Here is a 24,927-nt window from a genome sequence, read left to right on the forward strand (position 1 = left end):
TCTCTTGTTCAAAGAGCATCTGAGGGTACGTCTTCACTACCCGCCGTATCGGCGGGTAGCAATCGATTTCTCGGGGATCGATATATCACGTCTCATCTAGACACGATATATCGATCCCCGAACGTGCTCCTGTCGACTCCGGAACTCCACCAACCGGAACGGCAGTAGCGGAATCGACATGGGGAGCCACGGACATCGATCCCGTGCCGTGAGGACGGTAGGTAATTCGATATAAGATACTTCGACTTCAGCTACGTTATTCACGTAGCTGAAGTTGCGTATCTTAGATCGATTTTCCCCCCGTAGTGTAGACCAGCCCTGAGTTGCTGGGGGAGTTAATGAGAGAGTATGAAGTGCAGAGTCAGTATGCTCATGACCTTTTGGTTCTAGGTTTTCCATTTCATCTGTGCCCAATGGTGGTGTTGCTTGACTTTCTCAGTGGATGGCTAAGTTCAATTGGGCAGGTCAGAGGCAGTGTCTTGATTGGGAGAAACAAAGGAAATGACAGAGATTTTTTCCTTCTAGGTGTGAGCTTGCCTGCCTTTTTGTGATCATGGTTCACCATCTAAGGGTCTTGTCTGACACATGCCTCCAGACAGAAGTAGTGATCAAGTGTACTGATTTTTCTACATGTATCTGGCCAGGAAGTTGAAACCATTTCTTCTAGATGTGGACTTGGACATCCATGTCGCCTCCAGATTGGATTATAGTGTCTTGTATATCGGGTTTACTGTTAAAGACCACTGGTAAATATCAGCTGACTACTCATTACAGGGATAATATATTGCAGCTATGTTGCATAAGCAGCGTGGCTTCCAATTCATTTCCAGGTACAGTTAAATTTGTGGCTTTAACAAGAGCTGGGTAGATGCTTCAAAAAACCATCTGGCACTTTTTCATTTGAATAAAAAAAAATTACATCAGGTTGAAGATGGTTCTACACAGTCACTTTGATACACTTAGACACAGTGTAGGAACCTAGATTTGTAGGCAAGTCTTGTGTGCTCTGTGTAGATCAGCCATTGAACAATGACCTCACTCCCTCATGGAAAAACACAAAGCCAGTACGTTACATTATACAAGCTGTGAATGAGGAATGGGGTTTTGCTGAGTTAGAAACATATTGGCTGAGAAATCAACTTAATAAATAAGTCGAAATAGTATATTGCACGGAGCTGTAGAACATCATTGTCCTTATTCATTTTAAGGTTATGGTAAGGGCCTACCTCTAGATCTTCTCCACCTTTAGAACTTCCCTTAAGCTTAACAGGAAGACGGTGTGCAGAGTGGAGGTACAAGTGGGCTGCAAATGAAGTTGTATACAACTTCACAACATATGACTGGCTATCTATACAGTGAAATAATTTAATTACAAACTGGAATACCCATGCTTCATGCAAGTAGGTAAATCTGTGAGGAAGAAATTAAGTGTAAATTGTGTTTCCTTGAAAAGGTAGAAGTGTGTGTGTTAGTATTTATTGATATACTTCCTAATCTTATAAAACCTATTCATCTAAACATTTGTCTGTTTCACGTATCAATTTGGTTTAAAGCATGTAATCTACCATAGCAAATATGTTTCTAGCCCTTGGCAGACCTTGCCAAACTATTATTTTTACCAGCTGTTCCCATTATGGGAGGATCCATGAGCTTTAAATTTAAGAACTACAGCTTGCTACTTTCCTTTGCAAGTGTTTCTGAAGGATCTGAATATTTCCTTTCTAGTTAGTTGCCTACTTATTTTAAAGGTTGTAATTAGGAAGAGAATGAAATACTTGTATCAATACAATATCTACTCAGTCCAAAAATATCTTTGGTTTCTTGTGAAATAAGCTAATATTCTTTCCAGTCATGTAAACCCCACATAAATGTAAGCAGAAGGACTGAATTTTCTTTCATTTTTAAATGAGAAAACCCAACCTCAAACACCCCCAATTACCCCTCTCTCCCTAAAAATTCTTTAGTATCTACTGCTGAGTCCCTTAAAAACCACATGCAATAGAGAAATGAGGATTTGCAGACTCTCAAATATCTAGGGTGCAGTGTAAGTTTGGGGTTTGAACTCAGGCTCAAACCTAACCTCCTCCCCTTCCATCTACACACACATTGCATTGGCAGGGTCCCAGGATCCCACAGGGAGGAGGTCTGAGCCTGAGTCAAGCCGGGACCCAGGGTTCAAGCCCTATTGTCTAGCAATGTACACACAGCCCCAGTGGACTTATTCTCTGGGAGTGTGCCAGAAGTATCCCATGAACTGATTTATCCTCTGGACAGTCAAGCTTAATAGACATTGAGGTTTTGCCACACTGCATCACAAGCAAAGAGCTAGAGTGGACACATTTTGGAAGGGTGCTAGGAAGTCTGGGATATGGGTGGTTGGACTCAGTTCCACATAATGCAGTGTAGACACTGGAGCACCAGTGGGATCAAGGGTTCAGCAGTTCCTAACTTAGGGTTACAAATGAGAGTAGATGCTCGAGCCCTAGGTTAACAAGTTCAGGGACTGCCAACTTGAGTTCTTCTAACCCAGAGCTTACATTGCAGATATACCCTCAATTTCCCCGACTTCAACAGGAGTTGAGTACTGAGCACCTTGTAGGATAATTGATTAGAGTTTTGCCGCTGATTTCAAATGGTGGGATTAGCCCTAAAACAGTACATACAACCATTATAAAATTAAACATGGTAACAGAGTAGAATGTAGTATCACCTTTATCTAAGCTTGGTCTCAATGAGTGGTTGAGAGGTTTTAAGGGGTTAAGGGCCTGATCCGGCAACCTCTTGTGAGCACTCCTTACTTGTGTGAGTAGTCCCTACCTTATACATAAAGGTTTACATGATGGATCGTGTAGGCTTGTCAAAAGAATTATGTTTAAATTGGCCATGCTTTTAAAAATGTAGGTTAACAATCTCTCTTAGGGAATTGTGTGAAACTGGAAATTCTCAATATACACAGTTCAAGACAGAATGTTGTTTTGTTTTCTTTTCAAGTGGTCAGGGCCAAGTTTTCCCCTGGTCCTGCTGATGCCGCTCTGTCTGAGTGGTTTGGCGCTTGTTCTGAGGCATTCTGGTGTTTCCAGAAGTGCTCTTTATCATTTTTTTTTTTGGTGTTGCTGTTTTGGAGCTTCTGGCTAGGTACACTAACAAAGGTATAACAATGCAGGATTATTCTGTGTTCTGAGAAGCTTGCTCTGTTTGTTGCCTGGCAGGATCGATTTCCCTTGCCCTGTTCTAAACTGAAAGCAATGCCAGACTGACAGCTCTGCTAAAGGCCCTCATCCTACAAACACATAAACATGCAGTTGACTTTAAACACATGTGTAAGTTAAGCATGTTCATAAATATGTGTAGTACTGGAGCCCTAGAGACTGAATTGTAAAGAACCAGTACATCAGACAGTGCAAACTTCTCCATGCTGCTCTTGAATTTGACTCAATGATACCATCTCTGGAGCAGAGAGCATAGTTCATGCATATTCCTTCAACGTTTAGTCTGTCTGCTAACTCAGATGCTAATTATAATGGTGGGTTTTGTGATGCATGTTATTCCCAGGTTTTTACTTAAATTTCAAGAGCTCATTATCCAATATCTATAGGGAAAAATAGGAATATTAGTAAATGTTAAATACATCCAGTGTCTTCATATTGTACTGTGAGGGGTTGCAAAGGAAAACAATAGCAAACTAATAGTGTCAAAACCTGTTGTTCCCTTAATCTTGGATGTTCATTTAATGTCACATTTGCACACAGTATCACAGCAGAGAGTGGGAACACAAACTGCATAATGTACATGTGCCAGTGTCCTGCCTGTGTAATTCTTGATACAGTTTGACAAAGTTTCATTGATGTGTAGTAAATGCTCTTTACATGGTTAGAAAGAGATGTGGTTGTGCATTTGAAGATGTGGGGAAATTCACTGAGCAATTTGAACAACAAAGTCAGTGTAGAAAGAAAGAACGTTGTTTGTGTTTGCCTTGTGTTTTTTACATGGATTACCTTGTATTATAATGTTGAAATATTACATTGTGTAATTTGGGACATTTAATTACTAAGGGACACAGTGGCTGGATTTTTGTTACTATTATTTATGTATTATGATAGTATTTAGAGAACTCAGAGACTGAGGTCCCATTTGTGGTAGGCATTTACATACACATAGTAAGAGACAGTCCATGTCCTAAGGAGTTTAGAGTTTAATTGACAAGACAGGTAAAGGTGACCGGGAAAAGAAGTTGTATTACCCCTCATTTTACACATGGGGAACCAAGACAGAGAGAGATCGTGATTTACCTGTAGCAAGACCTGTAGCAGAGCCAGGAATTTAACCCAGACTTTGAGTACCAGTGCAGGGCCTTAATGACAAAGCCATCCTTCTGTATTAATGGTAAAGGGGTTTTCTCTTGAGAAAACAATGGAAATGTATCTCCAATTATAATAAATTATTCCCTTCCTGTACAAAATTATTCTATATTGCCAGTGTTTTTCCTGAATTAAGGATCTGTGTGTCACATCCTGTGTGTCTATATTAGACCATATACTAATGCAGATACACATTGTTACTGGCTAGGCTGCTTTACCACATTATAATTTTTTATTGCTAAAGAAAAAGAGTTTTCTTTCAGAATGTGATTCTCAAACCCCCCGCCACCCCTTCCCTCGTGGTCCTGCTTCTGTGGCTGGCTTTTTTTAAACAAAAAACCCAGAAACAAAAATTCATCTTACTTATCTCATATCTTGTCAAGTGATTAAATATCTAGACTGCAATATGAGCACTCCCCTCCCTTGTCCCTTTCATAAAGCTTTTGCTGCTTCTAGGGAAAATATTCTGTGTCTGTACATTCCTTCCTGGATCTCTCCTTAGTTGAAACCGCCAATCTATTGATAAATAGAGGTCATCAATCTAATTTTACTCAGGACACTGGGATGGCCTTGAGCAAAGGTGGAAGACCTGTGTGTTTTATCCACTAAGTCATACTTCCCTCCCCAAGAATGAATCTTGCATTAAAAGCTGGAATGACTGTTTTCTTGTTTGCCATTACTGAAACGGGCTCAATCGTGAATCTAAAACACCTTCAATCCTCACTTCAGCAATTTAAAGGAGCTGTACCTTTTGTCTGTTCATGGCTGTTGATAATTTTTATTTCTGTTTGGCATAGCTATGTGCATCAAATTTATAAACTTCAGAAACAAGCTCACTTAAATTTTTGCAATTTGTCAGATTTAAATAATAATTACCCATTCCAGGAGTTAGTGGCTTTTGCAGGTGAAAGACTGTGAATAAAAGTAATATAATTATATTCTTAAGGCTTTTTATTTAACTTTTCCCAGATGTAACTGTGCAGCAATAGTTTTTCAGTATTTGGGACTTTAAGTGTGAGACAAATAATTTTTAGAGGCCCATGTAATTTCATTTGCAATATCTTTTACTGGAGCAATTACTTTTGTGTTTGCTTAAATACAATGTCATATCTGAAATATAAAATTCCCAGGAAAAAAATTTCTAAGCTGGAGATAATGTTGAAGGTGCATAACAGTAGCTTAAGGGTAAAAACTTTGCTGGAATGTTATAATCCTAAAGAAAGAGCCCCCCAAAATACAGGAAATTCAAAACTAAGTTAGGGTTGGCCAGACCCAGGAGAAGTTTTGCAGGCGTTCTGAGCTGAGGGTGTATGGAGACTTTAGTAGCTCTACAGGGCTACTGGAGCCACAGGAAGTTGGAATCCAGCTGTCTTTATTTGGCTCTTCTGTTCTGCTGCTGTGTGTTTGGCTACTTCCTTCATATTCTTCACTTGTACATATGGTAGCTTATTGGCAATCCCACAATTTTCCAGTCTCCTGTCTGTGATTTCCTTTCCATGGCATCACAGCTGTTGAGGATTTCTTTAGGGACAGGTTTTGTTTAGGCTAGTCATTCACCACAGTTCTGAGATTTTTGTGTCCCTTTCCAGATAGCTTTTCTATCACACAGCCATCAGACATATCCATCTTTGAGAAGAGTGTAACCTTTCCTTCCATGGAGGTCAGAGTAGCCTGTATTTTGCTGAAGCAATTCCATTATCACTGGACAATCCACTGAATTGGACGAGAGTGAGTGTGGATAATTCTGCGGCATGTTGGAGGAGGGAACCTATTTTAGAATTTTGAGAAGTAGAGGCATGTGGACAAAAGTAGCTGTTTGCCCTGCTTATTGCTGATTTTGGTTCTGTATTCCAGCAGCAGTGCTCCCCACTGAACATGATATTTACTGTCCCACAGAAATGCTTATAAAGCACTTAAATTGGCTGCTCTTTAACAACTTGGCAGGAGTTCTGGGGAAACACTCCTGCTCTGAGCAGTAGGCTCCTCTCTCCTCACGCTTTGAGAACTAGAATGATTCACTTAATGACTCAAATTTAGATCCATTATGTTGCTAGAACTGGGAAAAAGAGCAAGTCTATCTGGCTTCTCGGGAATCTCATTCTCTCATTGACTCCTTAAGCGTCCCTTCTGGTACCACCTCCTGTGGGTCAAATAAAACAGCTAAGCCCAGCTCTTAGCTATTTGTTACTTATCTGATGTAGTACATGTGCTCCTCTAATCTTTTTTCATTTCTCCTCAGAGATTAGTGGCCCGCATACTTTCCCTTCTCTTCTTTAGAACGCATCTTTCCCAGTGTTTCATCTGTTGTTTTTCAGAGTAGGAAGCTTTCTGAATTAGCAGATCTTACGAAACTGCAATCCTTAGAGTTTTACCCAGAGCTGATGGGAGTGTTAAGTACTTCGGATGCTCAGGGCTTCTGAGTATTCCCTAGCTGTGTACATAGCAAAAACAAAACCAAGTTTTGTCCCCTTGAATGAAGATAAAAATTAGAGAGCAGGTCAAATCCATCGTGAATGTAATGGTACTAACTCTCGTGGAGTTATACAGGGGTTAAAATTGCTCCAGTTGTTTGTTTTTGGTTTGCTAATTCTCTGTTTACCGGTATATTAAGTATGAGAGTAATAATACAAAAAAATAATTTGGGAACAACCTTTTTTCTTAAGCTTTCAAAAGCTCTTCTTGTTTTTCCTTTTTCAGGTGCTACTTTTTGAGGATTTCTGTTCCGCTGAAAAGAGAGACTGCCTGTAGCCTTCTATCAGAGGCAGAACATTCCATATCTGACCTTTCCCTGCATTGCATGCAATCTCTGCTCTGTCATACCATTCTTCCTCTCCTAGGGAACAAGTCCCATTAGAGCAGCCCCGCAGTGGTTTTGGAGCAGCAGACTCCCATTTATTCTCTCGTCTGCATTGTACTGCCAGATTGAATAACTGAATATGCTTCTCAGGAGGCCAAATAGAAACCTCTCATTTTGAATTGCAAAGGTTGCTAGACATGGCAACCCCTCGCACTGTTAAAACCATAGTCCAGTACTAGTCTGGTTGTTATGGCTGGATCTCTGCCTTGCTTCATGGGAAATAATCACTATCTGTAGAGAAAAAATACTATATGCCATATCTGTAGAAATGGCACCATCTTAGAAGAAGTTCTAAAGCTCAAGACAAATAAGTCCTGTGATGTCATAATTAAGAAAAAAGCCTGAGACTGATGGCACAGGACAGCTGGTTTTGCAGTCAAGGCACAGGATGGGGAAGCAGGAGAACTGTATTCAGTTTTTAGTTTCCTTTGTGGGAAGTTGAGTAAGTTGCTTAGTCTGTGCCTTCGTTTCCTCCTCTGTAAAATGGGAATAATGGTACTGACCTACCTAACAGATAGCCAGTGTGGTATCTTGAAAAATAGAGAGAGACTGACGGTACAAGGGGATTGCAAATAAAGACAGCAGAAAAGTCTGGGCAAATGGTCAGTGGTTCCTGGGACCATGAATCACGATCAACTGAAATGTATCTAGCCTTCCCCTCTAACAGATGCCTAAACTGTAACTCTAACAGTAGTTAAGTCTATCCTAGTCATCCCTACACCTGATTTCCCCAAGACCACCAAAAGATTCAGGAGTAATTTATGGTGTCAATTCAGGAAGGGCACTTAATTATGTGCTTAACTTAGGCTTAAGTCCCACTGAAGTTATGTTGAACTTTAAGCAGATGTTTAAGTGTCCTTTCAAAATAGGAATGCTTTCCTGAATCAGGACCTATGAACAGTAAGGTTCAAGAGGATATTTTCAGACAGAGGCTTGGAATTTGGTTACACACTGAGCCCTCATTTCTGTGTTTTTTGTAAATAAGGTGTAGTATCTTCCATTATTAGTATTTTTCTCCCTCTTTTCCCAGCAAATTCAACCATGAGGCAGCCACCTGGAAATCATGTGAAGCTTTGTAGAGCAGGGAATGCGAAAACATAGTATAGCATCTCATCAGCAGTTAAGACAGCTTTCTCTTTGTCTGTATTGTGCATGACTCTGGTTCCCCCAGGATTCTGCATCTCAGCAATGTTAAATGAATAGTCAATGAAAGTGAAAGAACAATGTTACTGCTATATGGTGGTTTCTATGTCATTTCTCAATACAGACTACTTTATAGTGTATTTTTACATAGACTTAGAAAAATAAACTAAGAAATGAGTATAATGCTCATTAAAGCTCCAGATTGACAGCCCTGTAGACTGAAGTCCTCTAACAGACACAGCACAATCTGTTTTTTTTTTAAATGGACAAAGCACAGCCAGAGACAGTATAAACTCATCTTCGTTGCCTTTTAAGAGCCTACTCTAGAGGCGAGCGGCTAGTTGATTCTTCACTACCCTTCGCTCCTTGTTCTATACTGAGAAAATCCAACAAGGGTGCCAGTCAGTTGCAGTATAATGATGGCATTTGGTCATATGAAGTGAACTAATACCAAACTCATTTCTCATAGGCCACGAGACGGGTGCTGGAATAACTTGTGTAGTGGGGGTGCTGAGAGCCATTGAACCAAACTTTAAACCCTGTATGTGATGGAAATCACTTCAAGTCAGGGGGTGCTGCCTCACCCCCTGCAGCCCTAATTCCAGCACCTGTGGTGTGAGATGTTAACATCTTTTGGTGACAAAAGACTTGGGGTACATTCAAGCCAGTGTGTTAGATGGAAAAGGCTTCAGAGTTCTGTTCTGTGAGCTGTCCAGTCATCTACAGATACTTTATTTAGAGAATCAAGAGGCTGTGTCAGCACTTTATGGGAAGCTAAAGTTGCCAGTTACTGGTGGCAGAGAGCATTTTGTCCTGTTCATCTTAAGGTAAGAGTTGCAGAAGCCAAGACTTGAGAGTTGAGATCTACTGAATTGCAAGTAAAAGTTCTAGACATGCCTCCCAAAGTCTTACAGCAACTATGTTTACTTGCAAAGGCATTATAAGTCTTGTGCTTTATATAAAGCACTTACATTTAATCTTAGCTTGTTAGAACTCCAAACTCCTGTACTTTGTCCATCATTAAAATTACTATGTAAATTGTGTTGATATTATTTAGCATGTCAGCAATATATCTGTGAAAAGTATTATATAAAATATTATTCTTCATTAAATAGCGGCAGTTAAGATGTGACAGTCAATATCTTTCAAAAGGTGCTAGATTGCAAGTTTACAATCTATATTAATACAGTTTGTTGTCAGCTAGTAGTTTTCTGTCATCTTAAATGTGTTGGTAGAAGGTTTTGTTGAGAACTAAAGTTTTGTTTTCTCATTTTAACTTGTATCCTGCAAACTGATTTTTTTTTCTCTCCAGGATTTCAGTATTTCTTGGCTTACATTTTGATAGCTGTAGTTTGTAATGGATCAGCACCAGAGGAAGTCCCTCCAGCCAGTTAAAATGTTGTAATATTGCAAAGAGAGACTTTGAAGGTCACCAGTGAAACATGATCTTTGATGTTAAGAGGCTGTGAGCATGTTCAATTGGCTGTTTTAGGAGGGTGAATTAGGAGCAAATATGGGATACATCAGCTCTGACAAATTTAGTGTGGGGGTGATCCCAGATGTGATCTGACCACAAGCCAGTTTTGAGCTGGATAGTTCATTTTAAAAAAATTGGGTACTCCTTGTTCTGGAGTTAGCTCTGTGATAATTTAGAGGCCATTGTTAATCCTGTAGTCTTGTTGGATAGTAAACATTCCATCCTCTTTCTGGATATAAGGTTTTGAAGTTCATATAATCAATCACTATCTAAACGTGTTTGGCATATGTATTGTGCTGTGGTAAATGATACTGTTCTAGAGGGACAGAAGATCAAGGCAGTTCTGTAACCTGGTTTCTGTCTTGCGGAATTGGTGAGGGAGTGGATAGAATAACCATTCAGTTTGAAGAAGTCCAAATATTCACATACATTTCTCTCCATATGTTTATATGGCTACAAGAACTTGCAGCATCGTACGTATCTCTATCTCTTAAGCAATTATTATGAGTTCAGGATCATGTTACTGACCTTTTGTTAGAGCTCTGTGCCTCCTGTTTTCATCAGGATACACTGTGTTCATTATCTTAATTCACTGTTGCATAAAATGAGTTTTTTGTAAATAGTTTTGAGCGAGGGAATTCATGCATCTTCATATCACTTTCTCACTCCATTTTTCAGTTGTCATTAAGTTCTGTCCATACCTCCAACATGATTTGGAGAGATGTTACATTCTTTGGCTGTGTTCTGTGATTTTAGACATGTTCTTTTGCTCCCTCCCTTTCAACCAGCCAAATGGACTAACCATATATGAGAACTTCTCAGACCACGGTTCTCCTGATCTTGCTTAAAACATTACTCCCCTCTTCAGTTAATGATTTAACACACTCTTGATTGCTTATTCTTTATCTCCTTGCCAAAAGATTCCATGAGATTGAAGTTCTTTGTTAATGAACAGTGATCAGCTCAGGTATTCTGTAATAGAAATGCAAAGCGCTATCTCTAGTTTAGATAATGTGATGTCCTGAGTTGCTCTTATGTAATCATTTGTCCTTAGAATAGTGCCTTGACTCTTGAAGAAAATTTAGTTTAAATCAAGAACTTTCTCCCACCTAATATGCTCTAGCATCTCAGAGAAGTTGATTAATTTTGATGTGCTGAGTAAGGGCTTAAGGAGACTTTTCATAGGCACAAAAGGCAGTGACATGCCCAACTCATTGAAAGTCAATGGGAATTGCACATCTGGAGATTGATCCAGTTCCCATTAAAGTCAGTGGGAACTGGATCTGTACTCCTGTGTATGTGGATGCACTTATGAAAATCTAAAAGCTTATTGTTTTCTAACTCGGTTAATATGGGAATACAAAAAATTATTATTTAAGGGAGTGAGCCCGTTGTACTAAATTCATTCCTAGCATAGATACATCTCTACCCTGATATAACGTAACTCGGTATAACACTAATTCGGATATAACGCGGTAAAGCAGCACTCGGGGGGGGGGGGGGCTGCGCGCACTGGCGGATCAAAGCAAGTTCGATATAATGCGGTTTCACCTATAACATGGTAAGATTTTTTTGGCTCCCGAGGACAGCGTTATATCGGGGTAGAGGTGTACCTGTAACTCTGTTGCAGTGTCTTGCCCCCATTTAAACTAGGGCTTATGTTCGGGCAGAAAGAAAGAGGCTGCTTTATTTAGTGAAACTTGTAATGCAGTTTTAAGGACTATATGCTGAGTTTCTAGAACACTGACTGTACTCACTGAGATTTCTGGCTGATCATGGAATGGAGAGTTAGATCACAGATGTACCTTCACTTAAGTTACAGAGCTCTATAGCTTAAAAGAGAACCTGCTTATAGTACTTAATTCTTTGTGGGGGGTCACAAGTTTTGTTAAAGATGATGAATTTCTGGGAATGGTTACATGGAAGAGAAAATTGGAATAAGCAGGTGCAGCACTCTCTCCTCGTTTGAGTCAGTTACGATAGATGTACTTGCTGCTGGAAATGAGCTCATTTCCAATCTTTACATGACACTTTTTCATAGTTAATTTCAGTTATTGCCAGTCTCCAATGTGAGAACCCTTGGAAATGTTTGAATCTTCAATTAACCCATTTTCCTGACAGGAATTGAAGGGAGGATGAATTAATTCATGTTAAATCAGAACAGGCACCCAATTCCAGGTCAGTCTTTTCAATCCTCAGCGACCAGTAAAGTCACTTTGTACTAATCAGTTATTTCAGAAATGTTATTTTCCATTACAGAAATTTTGTAATCTAAAATTCTGCTACCAAAATAACTAATACCACTTTGCCTGGATTTCCTTGAAGACTGTCTCCAGCTATTTTTGCTCAAAATAGCACCTAATGGATTTAGGAAGTAATCAATAGTCGTAAAGACTCTTGTAGAGCATTACACATAAAATATTAATACTCTGTCTTTTAAGAATGTATTTCATATTGTTAGTGCATTATTGAAAGGTTCTCATCATATTAAATGACTCAAGATGCTTGCAACAAATATGGGATGGTCTTTATTTTACTTTTGTATATTGATGTAAATAAATTCATTGGTACAAATTCTCCTATACTCCATGGAAGTAAGTGAAGTTGCCTGAGAGATAACTTTACCCATTAACCTTTATGCTGATATTTTTCTAGAAGACGGGAACGTACAAGTAAAGAACAAAGCCCTTTTTCTTGTAGCTGTGTACTTTTGACCATTGTTTAACATTCCCCACCTAATAAAATGTTTCATCGCTCCATTTACTGGACATGTTTATGGAATAATCTCTGTACAACTAAGTTTTATTTTAGTTAAAAGACACAGTAATGCACAGGGTTTTGTTGGTAGCTAGGCAGCTATTCAAGGCATCACGAACTGGGTAGAAGGAAGATTGTTACCTGTAGTGGGGTTTGAAGAGTTGGATGCACTTCCAATGTCATGTAGCAGCTTAGATTTCACACCTTATTGCACCACAGAAATGGAAATTGAAAGGGAAGTTTTGAAAGTGCGTTGGGTCTCACCAATAGGGTTGCCAGTTTTGGTTGGCCATATTCCTGGAGGTTTCATCACATAACATCTTTAAAGATTATTCTTTAATTTCTGGAGACTCCAGGACAATCCTGGAGGTTTGGCAACCTTACTCACCAGAGATCTGGAGCGGGGGCAGGATATTGTATATAATCAGTGAGTCATGGTGATTTTGGTGCTAGAGGGTGTAACATTAAACTATAGAAATCCTGATGTAGATTCAACAACTCTTGCTTGTAACAGAGCAGAGGGAATCAAAAAATCTGACAACTGAATTGAGAATTCTTAAATGTAATTGAAAGAAAATCTACCATAACAGAAACAACAGCAGTATTTTTAATCAATATTTTTTTTATCCCTTCAGTTAAAATCTTCTAATTTTAAAGCCTTTTTTTTTTGTTTCAAAAGAGTTTTCAGTGCTATCTGCTTTGGGGTGAATTCTGTTCTCAGTTGTACTGCTGTAACGGCACACAAGTAAGCACAGGGACTGTGCACCACAGAAAATCAAACCATTGATTTAGGGTCTGAGCTTTAGGCCCTTGATAGATCAACATTTTCAATCTTTGTTAAAGAACACCATAAAAGTGTTCCTCTCCCAAGAGCAGTATTTGTATTTGTTTGGCATTCACCATGGATGATGATTAGAAGAAGAATTACATTAAAAAGATGCCATTACTAGTATCATTCCACAATACAATAAAACTACATTAAGTTCAATATTTATTATACAGTACCCAGTGTATACTCATCTAATGCATTTCCAGTAACCATTTTTTCACATCACTGGAACAGAATGTTACTTTTCTCAATACATTTCTCCATATTGAAAAGAGAATTTGAGGGCATCTGTGGCAGAACTGACTTCTGAAATCAGTGCTCAGAGTCAGAACAGCTGGTGCTGTTTTACATACAGTAGAATTGTACTTTGTGTGCCCACATGAAGGTGGTGGGGCAGTTAGGGGTTCTTATACTGTCACCTGCCTGAGTCCATTCTTCATCTTCATCCTTCTCAGTGGAATACACATTTAGGTCCCAGATCTGCAAGTAGGACACCTTGGAGAATTCTGGCCTCCGTATCAGTGAGAGAAAGTGGGACTATGCATGGTGCAGGGGTCTCCTGGTCCAACTACCCAAGTCAACAGACCTGGTTTCGACATTGCTATAATTGGCACTGTGGATTCATAGATTTTTTTTGTTTGTTTTTGTTTTTTAAACCAGAAGGGACCATTGTAATTATGTATACATAATACAGGGCATAGGATGTCCTTGAATTAATTCTTGTTTCAAGTCCAATAGCTATGACTGAACAAGAGATATGGGATCTTGATTTAACATTTTCCCCTGGTGGAGAATCCCACCACAATTCTTTGGAAGTTATTCCAATAACTAATTATCCTCACTCTGTGCACCTTATGTCTAGTCTGAATTTGTCTAATTTCAACTTCCAGTGATTGGATCTTGTTATATCTTTGTCTGCTAGATTGAAGAGCTATTATCAAATTTCTGTTCCCTGTATAGGTACTGCTGTATTGTGATCAAGTCACACCTTAACCTTTTTTCTTTGTTAAATTAAATATATTGAGCTCCTGGAGTCTATTACTATAAAGGTCTGTCTTCTAATCCTTCCATCAGTCTTGTGGCTTCATTTTTTCAACATCCTTCTTGAGTTCTGGGCAGCTGGACATGATATTCTAGTAGCAGTCATACCAACTGGACATGATATTCTAGTAGCAGTCATACCAACTGGCCAGCTCATGTCCAACTGATTATCCACCATGATCCCCAAGTCTTTTCAGAGTCACTGCTTCTCAGCATAGAGTCCCCCATCCTGTATGTATGGCCTACATGTTTTGTTCCTAATTGTATAACCTTATACTCGGCTATATTGAAATGCACATTGTTTGCTTGGTAAGTTTGGTGCAAGCAAGCCAGATTGCTCTGTATCAATGATTGGTCCTAATCATCATTCATCATTTCTCCCAATCTTGATCAGTGTTAATTTTATATTTTCTCCCAGGTCACTGATTAAAAACATTAAATAGCAAAGGGACAATAACTAGTCCCCATTAGGACCCATTAGAAATGCACAAACTCACTGATTGCCCATTTGCATTTTGAAACACATTCTGTTTGAATCCATTTAATGTATGCTATGTTTATTTTTGTACTCAGTTTATTAATCAAAATGTCATGCAGTACCAAGTCAAATGCCTTACAGAAGTGTAAGTATATTAAATCTACACTTACCTTTACCAAGGAAACTTGTAATCTTATCAATAAATGATATCAAGTTGGATGACAAGATCTGTTTTCCATAAACCCATGTGTATGAGCATTAATTATATTGCCCTCTATTTAGTTCTTCATTAATCTAGTCCTGTATCAGCGTTTCCATTATTTTGCCCTGTGAGTGATATCTGGCTGTGACAGGCCTATAATTACTTGGGTAATCCTGTTTTACCCTTTTTAAATATTGGCACAACATTAGTTTTCCTCACAGTTCTTTGAAACTTATTAAAAATCACCATTAATGGTCCAGAGAGCACCTTAGCCAAGTCTTTTAAAACTCTGGGTTGCAAGTTGTTTGAACCTGCTGATTTTAAAATGTCTAACTTTAGTAGCTGCTTAATCCTGAGTTGGAGTGGAAACTTCATCATGGACAGGATTTAGCTCTGTTTTAACCATTTTCTGACTACTCCCTTGAATGTGTTCATGTTGTAATCTGGTCATCGGATAACTGTTGTAACGAGGTCCCCTACCTCCATTATATTTGTGATACAGATGGTACAGTAAGGGAGTGGTGCAGTTTCTATTTTAAATTTTCTTTAAAAAGGGATAGGTTGAATCATTTTTAAATCTGTTAGCAGTTCTTGAATTATTGCCCTTGCTCATTAGTGGAAAGTGTTCACTTCCAATTTTAAACCTAGATTGAAAGATAAGAGTCAAGGTCCCAATGTTCTGCTGTTGCAATTTTTCACATAATTTCCCACATTTTGCTGAATTTGCTGTTTCAGTATATTGTGCAGTATCTCTTTTTGTTTTTCTCTAATTCTGGCTGGAAGAGTCCCATGCTTTCAACCTGAGTTTAATTTGGACTGCTTTTGACCTAACACTAAAGGGGCTTAGGCATTGGTTTTTATTTGCTACATATAAATCTTTGCCACATAAGTAAATTTGCAACTAAAAACAGAATAAGGAGATAGACAAGTTCACAGTACAGACAGACTCAGTGCTTTCATTCCTGTAAATTGCCTGTCTGAGAGACTTATTAAACCTAGGAAATCGTAAACAAGAACTAAACTGGGGTATGTATAGGGAGGCTATTAGACTTGTTAAAGAAAATGCACATTTGAGGAAGAGTTCATCTTTCAAAAGCAAAGATCAATTACATATAATTAGAGAATATAGTGAGAAACTAAGGGATGATAAGCTTTAGTCTAAAATAATTAACATTGTACTTTTGACTTAACTATCTAAGGTCAAATCCTGTCATTGACCCTCCTTTCCAAAGAAGTTAATTGAGCTTAAAGGAAAAATCACTAGCAGGATTTAGGTATGGTTTTTAATCAGAAATTTTTAAATATTTCTTTGCTACAAATCTCCTTTAAAGATTTATTTTTAAAATTTAAAAGGACATATTATTAAGAACCTAGACTTTCTGTGATTCTAACTCATTTTTGTTTTGATCTAGATAGATAAAGGAAGAGGCTCTTGCCATTTTGTGGGATGGCATTTGTTTTGATGGGTGGTTCCAAATGCATATTTGGGAATGGCTTGTCTTTTGTATGTGGTTTGGCATGATGTCCTGCAGCTGTTTGGAAGACTTCCTAGTTTTAGTTAAGATCTATACATTTTTATACTAAAAAAAGGTGTGAGATGACAAATTTGACCCAAATCTGAAATGTATTCATTGTGGTTGGACCCCTTATTCTGTGTGGAGCTCAGTTGACTTCAGTGGGGCCATGATGTGGAAATGAATGCTTCCCCCTCCTTCCCCCCCTTCTCCCATTGGCTATCTTGAAGGATCAGAGCCTGATGTATTGCTGAAACTTCTTTTCAATGCATAAATCCACTAAGTAGGTAATCATAATTAGTTTCTGAATGGGCAAAAATCCACTCGAACAAAGAGTCTCAAAGATACAGACATTTATTGGGGCAGTATATTTTATAACTTTGTAGGATTCTCTTAGCTTCAGTTCCATGAAGATATGCTCGTAATTTAGATCAGGTAGGGGCCTATGATCCTGATCCACAGTGCACAACATGAAGCCTGTGTTAAGGCCTTTACAGGCCTGGGGCCTAAGTAATTGGACTTGTTAGAAGACCATGCTGTTATGAAAACAAATGTTATCAAACTCCTTCTGTCACCCCAAAACTAAGACTCTCCCTCCTACTGTTACAGAGTAATCTTTAAAATAATTTAAATCTCTAATGTAGAGAATAAAGCATCTATAAATTGTTTTCTAAGAATATTTAAGGGAAAATGGCTATTGATCATGGCAGTAAAAAAAATTTTCTGTCTAATTACTATAACAGCTATTTTGGTCAAATGAGCAGTTTTTGTTTAATGGCTTTGTACAGTAATGCTATGTACAGTAAATTAAAATTACTGTAATTCTTTTTTCATTGTTTAAATATGTATCATCTGGGTGAAACTGATAAAGAAAATTTGTGTGGCTTGCACCAGATATATCTTGACCGTAGGAATATACTGGATGCATGCTTGGAGCAAAATGTATGAAAACACATTTATTACATTGCTGACCTAGGAGAATCTTCAGATTTAACTATTAAAAACAGAATAGCACCATCAGTCAACATCTGCCAAAATGGCATTTTAATGAAGAGTGCTTTTTAACTAATTTGGATACCTACTGAGTTTCCATATCATAAATGTCATTATGCATGTGGACACTTTCATACAAGATAAATTATTTTTTTTCCTAATGGTAGATTTGCACTAAAATCCAATAGATTCCTTAAGGTTTTTTTTATTTTTTGTCTTTGCTAATTGGATAGCATTAATTATTTATAATCTGGGATCCAATCATGTGGGGTAGGGTGATGACAGAATGTCCCATCCATTCCATCAAGATATTGAATATCAGTGCTTGATTAAGCAGCAGTAATGATGTGCAGTCAGTTTTTAAACAATTCATAAAAATATTTAATGGGACTGTTCAATTTAGTTTAATCTGCTTCACCCCTCATTAAGGTAAAAAAGCAATTAGTCTCCAAGTTTATTGCAGAAAATTTAATGTTTCTTCCATCATTCTTGGTGTTATAAACACCAGGATTCTATTTATCTTCCTCCAGCTTGCAATACCGTTATCAAGGCATTAATACTACTTCAGGCAAGATACTGGTGCTCGTGGAAATTTGGAATCCTATTATGGCTATAAACTATGAACCATGGAATGTCGAGGAGGACAGAGGTTAAGGGAATCTCTCTCACTTATCTGCTTAACATTTAGCTTTCTTTATTCTGTTTACTTTTAAATTTAAGTCTGCCCTGTTAATTAAATAAAAGGGAATAATCCTTGCCTATACATGGTTCAGAGGCAGAGACTCCAATTAAACCTATAATAAGGGTATTAAATCAGATAATCACAAGTTACTCTTCTTGGGTATCAGCTCTTTCTCTGTAATTGTCACGCTAAGAAAATATCACTTTAGGAGCATAAATGACGAGGAGTTCTTGTGGCATCTTAGAGACTAACAAATTTATTTGGGCATAAGCTTTCGTGGGCTAAAACCCACTTCATCAGATAGTAAGCATTCTAAATATATTTGGTGTAAAGAGCAATACTTCAGCATAAATCCGTTTAAAAATTTCCCTTTAGTGTCTAGTCTTGTTTTGTTGAATAATTTCTCTTTTATCAAAGCTCTCTTTTGTCCCATTTTTTTCTTATTTACTCTTGCTGCTGCTTAGCATAGCTGAGTTGACTCATCTTTAATTGTGTAGAGAGAGGTTTTACTAGCTGTTTCATGGGAGCTTATGACCTCCCAGCTCTTTCTACAGAGGAAAAGCTTCAGTATAAAAGGGCTAGGTTCCTTCCCTTTCAAGTGAAAGTGTATTAACCAAGGTATTTCACAATTTCCCATATTTAGCTTGAGGAATTCTGCCTTGTTCTAATAGTGTCCTGTGTTTAAACCTTCTATTCACATGCTCTTCTCTACAACTGTGTATGTATATTCCACATTTTTCAGCATTTTTTCCCCTTGTTAGATACAGACACAGTTGGTTTAGTCTCTGCTGTCAGGTATTTCTCATCAGCCAGAGAGACTATGGAGTCTTCCTTTTAGGATCAAGATCAGTTTTTCTAAATAAGGCCTGATGTAAATCATGTTATAGTAAACTAATGAAAAACAGGGTTGGGGGTTGTAGGGTTGGGGCATTTTATTTTGCATAAAGTGATACAAAACTTCAATTTCTTTCAACCTGGCTGTCAGTAATCCTTAGTGTTTTCACACTGTCAGAGTCAGTTCTTTCCTCAGTTTAGTTTGAATTAAAATAGGAAAACATTAGTGCCATAGATACAATTTGAGCATCAAGCCACCAGAAAGAAGTATGCTAAAGTTAAAATCATATTTGTCAAATTACCATACAATATATTAAGGGTATAAATCATCTACATCAGTGGAAATCAAATTTAAAAAAAGCTAGGTTTGTGCATTTTAGTTTATACTTGCATGTTTTCATGACTCTTCATTATCTGAATTTATTCTTTGGAATTATATGATGGTCAAGAGAAATAATGTTCTTAAATATCAGAAGTCAATTAGAGAGGTTAAAGTTAGGAATGGCCACAATTCAAGTAGGAAAACACATATACTATTTTTCTGCAGTGCTTTCCATCCAAAACATTAATGAGCTAAGCCTCACCACACTTCTGTGAGGTAGATAATTTTTACTATGCTTGTTCTGTAGATAGAATCATAGGGTATGTCTACTGCAGCTGGAGGCGTAATTTCCAGTTTGAATAGACATATGTGCACTAGCCTTGACCTGAGCTACAGTGTAGCCAGGGTGGCACGGGCAGTGGCTCAGGCTAGCCACCGGAGTACAATCCCATCCAAGACCCTGGATAAGTGCTTGGGCAGCTAGCCTGCACTGTTGCAGCTACATTGCTATTTTTATTGTTCTGGGTCAGTCAAAGCTAGCATGTCTAGGTCTGCCTGATCTGGAAATTGCACCTCTAGGTGCAGCATAGATGCACCCATGAAACGTAGGGCGGGAAGGGACCTCAAGAGGTCATGTAGTCCATCTGCCCCTGTGTTAAGGCAAGTATCTATTTAACCTGTTCTTAAAACCATCCAAGGGTGAGGATTCCTCAACTTCCCTAGGTAACCTGTTCCCATGCCTAACTACCCTTACAGTTGGAAAGATTTTTTTTTTTGCTAATATCCAAACTGAATCTCCCTTGCTGCAACCTAGGCCAATTATGACTTGAGTCTCCATGTCCACTGAGGAGAGCACAATTGATCACCCTCCTCTTTATAACAACCTTTTACATATTTGAAGACTGCTCTCATGCCCCTCCTCAGCCTTCTGTTCTCTAGATTAAACATGCCCAATTTTTCCCACCTGTCTTTGTATAAAACTCTCAGAATTTTTGTTGGGCACTTCTGGACTCTTTCCAACTCGTCCATCTTTAAGTGTGGTGCCTGAAATTGGATAGATGGGGAGATGAGTAGTAGAATGGTTTGCCCATGTTGCAGAGGAAGTCTCTTCTAGAAAAGAAAATAGAGCCAATACTCTAGAATCCTATTATTGTAATTTAACCATCAGATCCTCGTTTTTCCCTCAAAGACCACATGGAAAATGGAGTCTTCAGTCAGTTCTTGGTTTAACTGGAGTCTGGGGCAGTTGCAAATCCACATGGAGCATGATACATCCTCCACAGCTGCTGTGATGGGCAGGCTGCAATTGGCCATCACAGTCCTCAAAATGGGCAAAAGTGGCAGGATTGGGATATGACTCCAGGAGATGCTTTGATTCTTCATGTCCCTTGGGCAGCTTCTGCCAGGTTCTGTGGAGCCCTGGACATATATCTAAGTGACATTCTCCTGGTAGGCCTCCAGCAGTCTTCCTTATGGGCGAATCTCCACGTGTATATATGTGTGTGAGAGAGAGAAATTTGCACCTGTCTGCACCAGTGGAGGTGGATAGAGCCCTATTGTGCTAAACCACATATGCCAGCAAGCTAACAAAAATGTACAATATTAATCTAATTTTAAATTAAATTACTCATGCCACTCAGTTTGAGCTCCATGTTGTCACTGATTGTCCTCCCTAGGACAGAGATCGCAGTGTTGTCGTGTTTTTTTTGTGCTGAGAATCCCATTTCCTTTCTCAAATGCAGTTTCCGTAACACAGCTGGGTAATCCCCTGAGAGGGCATGAAAATCTTTGCAGGCTTGCCCACTAGCCTATAACTTATCCCCATTTTCAGAGAAACTGGTTAGAGCCTGAATTTCACCAGCAAAATAGCATCAAAATTCAAGATTCCTAGGAAGAAAGTGAGAGAGAATCTGTGCATTGGAAACAGCAGTTAACATCTCCATTCAGTGATTCCCTCCCTCTCCCCACTTAGTTCCTTTCACTGGACCATTTCTGTTTCCTTTGCATGGCTTGTTAGATTTATAGCATCATACAGGGTGTATGGTGGGGCGCAGGAACTAGAATGATCAGAGAATGAGGATAATGGTAAAAACTGAGTCCAATATCTGGATGAGTTAAAAAGCTAGAGCATCTCTAACTTGTTTTGGTTACATGTTCTAACTGCTGAATTGTAGATCTTTCATAACAAAAGTCTGAAGTGACCAGTCCCTCTGACGGGTGTGCATATAACTCTCTTGAATGTTAACAAGTTATCCTCAGTCACCTACTTATCTACTTTATAGGTGCAGTGGATTTGCTGGCATTGAGAGATGTAATAGACCGATTCTGAGCACAGCAAACCAGACTGACCTTGCAAACTGAAAACAGCATCTTCAATTTTTTTGTTTTTCTTTCAGGAGTAGAGGCCGGAGATCCTTTATTCACCAGTTACTCAGCTGAGATTCTGCTTCACACATCCTTCCTTTCAGCCGGGATGTGCTCAGGGTCATACAGAATTTATAGTGCATTTAACTAATTCTTTGTGTTGTGGATAATGAGAACATAAAACTCCAGCTGAATACCCTAATCTTTCAGTTTGCATCCTGTGTGAATGTATCGTCGGGGGAGGCAGTCTCCATACCAAGGCTAGTTGACAATTTTCCAGAAAAGCTGGTTTTAGTGGAAACGTTGGTTATTAGCTAAATGAAATTTTTTGTGAGAAGTTTCTTCTGCAGAAATTTGATTTTAATTTTTGGTCAAACTTTCTGGATGCAAACTGAACAAAACGAAACCTATTTTCACCCAGTTACAGTCAATAGCCTCTATTTCACTTGCTTTCACACTCCCACTCTCTAGGCCTTACCTTGTGGTCCCGGTAAGCTCATCAGCACCAGTCCTTAACTGGCCAGAGAGGTAGCTATTGAGTAAGGTGAGGCATTTGCTTCCACAGCACTTCAAGCCTCTGTTTCTGAGGATGGGACTAGAGACTATGCTAAGAGATGATGGATAAAAGAGTGGAAAATATTAGTGATATTGTATGAGAAATTAGATCAAACATACTGCTGATGACTTTAAGTTGGTGCATGCTGAAAAGAATGAATCTCCTCTGGAGAGAAGAGCACTTTACTAAGATTTACTTGCCAAAATCTTGGGACAAGGAACTGGAATGACCTGAGCTGCCAGTAATAGTCTTCTGAGAAAATTATCACTTTCCTTTCAATGATCAATTGAAATAGAAAGTAATCTTAGAATCCCGAAGTTACTTTTTGTTGTGTCTGTATCTGAAAGCTCCTGAATCCCTCAATTCCAGTTGTTAGCAGTGGGAGTGGAAGGCTATCAGAGCCGCCCCCTAAAGACCTTGGCACCTCACTGTATCAGTTTCTTATTTCTGTTTCGACAGGCTCCCATTTTCTCTGGTAAAGAACAGAGTTATGGACAGATTAGCAGCATGTTAAGAGTTCTTAACACCTTACACAAAAGCTGACATTTTACACGCACGCTCAGGCTGCTGAGCTGCTCTGGGAACAAATTGGTAATGAACAAGTCATTCCTATGTTTCTATCTGTATTTGGTTTATTTGACAAGTCTGTGGATATTTCTCACTGTGGCTCATGTATGGAGATGAATCCTAGACATTGGAGTGGAAAGGACCCATTTAGGTGATTCTGTTCACCCTCCTCCTGGCACAGGAATATTACCTATAGTGTATTCAATTTTTTGTCTAGTATTGGTTGAAAGGGAATCAAGTAACGTAGCTGCTTCGTTGAGATACTATTCCATACACTCCTGGATATTATCAGGATATTTTCACAGATAACTGGCCTACATTTTACTGTGTTTATCATTGACATGATGATACTCCTGCTATATTTATACCACCTTAAGCTAACCAAGACAATTCTGTTCCTGCTCTAATATTTTTGCCAGTCAAATGGCTACAGACCCACTACTATGATCTCCATTAGTCGTTATTCAGCCAAACTTGCTTACCTGCTGTGCGCTCTCAATAAAAATTGTTGTAATGATGTTGAGCACCTATTGGTGGACATCACTTAATTTTTTGAATTGGATTCTTTGAAATGTTTTTTATACTATTGAACTGTTTTATACATAGACCTCTGAAGTTTTTTAAAACAATAAGTTCAAGTTATAAAATTAATTTCTAAAGAATGTCTGTATATTGTATGCTTAATTATACTAATTTGCTCGGCTTTAAAGTAAAGGAATTTTAAGGAAAGATGATACTTAGTGGTCTATTAGATCTACTAAGAGGTGAAATGTAATGGAAACCTAAACAGAATGTATGTCATACACCCCAGAATGGGGTTTGAGGCCATGAGCTGGCTGGTATTTTAAAAATCCAAAGGCAGCTTTACTAAGGAGTGAAATCTAAAGTTCTGCATCAACATGATACGCAAATTGACTAGAAGCCAGTGTTGCGTGTGTGTTTTGGCACAATCAATCACTTTTTCAGTTTAGTGGAATATGTTAAAAGCAAATGGCAAAACAAATAGTCTGTACAGAAATGAAATAGCTCTTTGCAACTTGGATGTTTTGTACTGTTGAGTTCACTAATGATAGAACTATAAAGGTTCAGAAACAAGATGCTGAATGGGCTGCCTCTTTGGTTGCTTTTGTGGCTGCTCATTCTAATTTGGGGATATAATCAACTGGAATTCTTCACTAGTCTTCATTGAGTGTTGGCATTTAATTAGACGGGGAGGGGCCTCAATTGCTCACTGCTGAAGTCTGCCTTGACATAAAGTGGTGGTCGACAGGCTGCATGGAAGTCAGATCTAGTTTAAAATATATTTTTGATATAAAAAAATTAATAAAGTGTTGCATTAGACCATATCCTGGCTTCAGGCTACCCACACTCCTCCCGCATCCCCTCGCCCCCCAGCTGTAAGTATGTGTGCAATTGCAGGCTGTCACTATTGCTTTCTGATTCTGGCTTCCTCCAAAACCCAAGCAAGTGAGCACTGTGGGTATTCTGGAATATAGACTGGGGAGGAACGTTGTGGAGCAGAATTTAGGGGGTCAGTATATTTTGCATATTTTAGTACATAGACCCCTGATTTGCCCACAGCCACTCTGCACCTTCCTCCACTAGTACATGTTGGCTTCTTTTTATTTGCATTCTGGTCTTTAAGCCTTTAGCATGTGCATTTTCAAGCTTTTCACTGCAACCATGATTGCTAAAAAGTTGGTTGTTAAAAACGTGAAAGCTGACGTCTCATAATTGCAGAGTTCCAGGAGCTGAGACTTTAAGAAAAACCTCAAATATCACAAGACTTCCAGTAAAATCATAAAATTTGGAAGCACCATAGAAGGCTTTGTGCGGTTTTGTGAAGACTTTCTGGGGCCATTGGCCATATGCATAAAAATGAAGGTAATTTTGATGCTTATTTGGCCCTTTGTTTTTAAGTTACTCGTATAATATTGGTAGTGGGCACAATTC

General features: G+C 38.6%; 1 long non-coding RNA gene across 1 annotated transcript; it reads left to right on the forward strand.

Annotated features, from left to right (window-relative positions):
* Positions 1-7,182: 7,182 nt before the first annotated feature.
* On the forward strand, positions 7,183-22,450 carry LOC120403635. The gene is made up of 3 exons (XR_005597629.1): positions 7,183-7,657; positions 11,957-12,013; positions 21,884-22,450. It is a non-coding gene; the product is annotated as an uncharacterized LOC120403635 (long non-coding RNA).
* The last annotated feature ends 2,477 nt before the right edge of the window (positions 22,451-24,927 follow it).

The sequence above is a fragment of the Mauremys reevesii genome, linkage group 4 (assembly GCF_016161935.1).
Source record: "Mauremys reevesii isolate NIE-2019 linkage group 4, ASM1616193v1, whole genome shotgun sequence".
Lineage (NCBI taxonomy): Eukaryota > Metazoa > Chordata > Testudines > Geoemydidae > Mauremys > Mauremys reevesii.